This window comes from Cyprinus carpio, chromosome A22, assembly GCF_018340385.1.
Source record: "Cyprinus carpio isolate SPL01 chromosome A22, ASM1834038v1, whole genome shotgun sequence".
NCBI classification, from domain to species: domain Eukaryota; kingdom Metazoa; phylum Chordata; class Actinopteri; order Cypriniformes; family Cyprinidae; genus Cyprinus; species Cyprinus carpio.
In genome coordinates, this window is record NC_056593.1 from 1,203,325 (window position 1) to 1,205,239 (window position 1,915).

General features: G+C 39.4%; 1 pseudogene; it reads left to right on the forward strand.

Moving 5' to 3' along the window:
- Positions 1 to 1,641, forward strand: part of LOC122134831 — a 7,554-nt pseudogene extending 5,913 nt beyond the window's left edge.
- The last annotated feature ends 274 nt before the right edge of the window (positions 1,642 to 1,915 follow it).

Consider the following 1,915-nt stretch of genomic DNA (forward strand, 5'->3'; position numbering starts at 1 on the left):
GGGGGTTGTTTTATATCTCTTATTGGTGCGTGAAAAGTTCAAGTTTTCAACTATTTGTAAATAACTGTAATAAAACAAAATTAAGCACGGTTTAATGCAAATATTTATATAATTTGTAAATCCCATTATTCCGCAAATTGTTGCATTCAGTTAAATTGAAAAAGCAGAACTTTTTTTGTGCAATCATGATGTCAAGTAAAAAATGTAGTATTCAACTTTATATTTATGAAACTTGCAAACGAATTGCATTTGAAATTGTGTGTAAAGTGATTGTTGCATTTAATGCAAATTTGTTTAAACACATGCAAAATCCAAAATGCATGCTGGATCTCACAACGTAGATCGATTTTAAAATATTTCTTGAGTTGTAGCAAGAATTTCCCAAACACACGGCATTGTTTTTTTGTAAACAGTTCAAAAAACCATTCAGAAATAAATTGTTGCATATTAATGCGACGCATGAAAAAGTAGTAGATCACGTGTATGTAGATAAAATTATTCTCAGGTAAAATGTACTATTGAATTAGTTTAATAATAAAAAAATAGTTTGTTAAGTCATTTACAATCAGGTTGATGCATTTATTGCAATTCCTAAAAAAATGCATTTCTCTGTAGATTAATAATAAAATGTTGCATGCACAAGATGTATTGAATTTGATAAATTTTCTGTGTAAAATGTTCATTTAAAAAGTACTTGAATAAATTGTTGCATTTAATGCAACGCACATTTATGGATGCATTTACGTGTATATCAATCCTAAAATAATTCTCATGTAAATTGTAACATTTGAATTAGTTTAATGAAACATAGGAAGAAATAAACTTTCTTTGTTCAGTCATTTGTAAAGTCATTCTTGCATAACATCATTCCGTTTAATGTTGTTTGTCTCATGAAACACAAGCAAACGTATATTTATTTTTTTAAGTAGTTTGGAAAACCTTCTTGAATAAATCGTCGCATTCAGCTTTATGAAAATGTAAAACCACACAATTATGCAAGAATTGGCTCAACTAGCTCCGCTCCACTCCTGCAGGTGACGCTGGCTCGAAATACGGGGTCCACGACGGCAATCTTCGCCATGCTGCCGTCGCTCATGAATAAGGACGGGCTGCTGGTGGCGAATGGGCGGGGCTTTGTGACGAGAGAGTTCCTGCGCAGTCTGCGAAAACCCTTCAACGAGATCATGGAGCCGAAGTTTGAGTTTGCGGTGAAGTTCAATGCTCTCGAGCTGGACGACAGCGACCTGGCTCTGTTCGTGGCCCGCATTATCCTGTGTGGAGGTGATTCATCAGCCCCTAGTGGTTCTAGATGGAACTGTGGTAAGATTGTAAACAGAGTTTACGTAGATAATAAAATTGGCTTATGTGTGTTACTTGCCTCTAGATCGTCCAGGTCTCATGAACGTTCCATCAGGTGGAGGAGATCCAGGACAACATCCTCTCAGGCCCTCAACCAGCACCTGCAGCTCAATCATCCCGAGCGCCAGCTTCATCTTCCCCCAAACTTCTACAGAAGCTGGGCAGACCTGCGGCAGCTGGTGACGGAGAACGCGCAGCTGGTGCAGAAGATCAAGAAGACGGAGTCCGAGACGTCGCTGCACCCGCTGCTGCAGGAGATCTACAGGGACATGTACTGAGCCCGAACCATTCCAGGCACGCTGACCAATCACTGTGACCTTCAGCTCTTCTCGGATAGCGAAGATGATCGGAATCGGATGATTTGTTGCTGATGAAATCGGAGCAAACTGAACTCTAACACCGGACCGGGTCATCATGTGGGCGGGGCGATGAGTTTATGCGGATCAAAGAGAAGTCAGCGAAACACAATATTGTGCTGTTAGCTGTTGAAACACAACGGCCTCAATATCCGTTCTTGATTATTTGCTGTAAATGACTTCAAATCATAGCAGTGCAT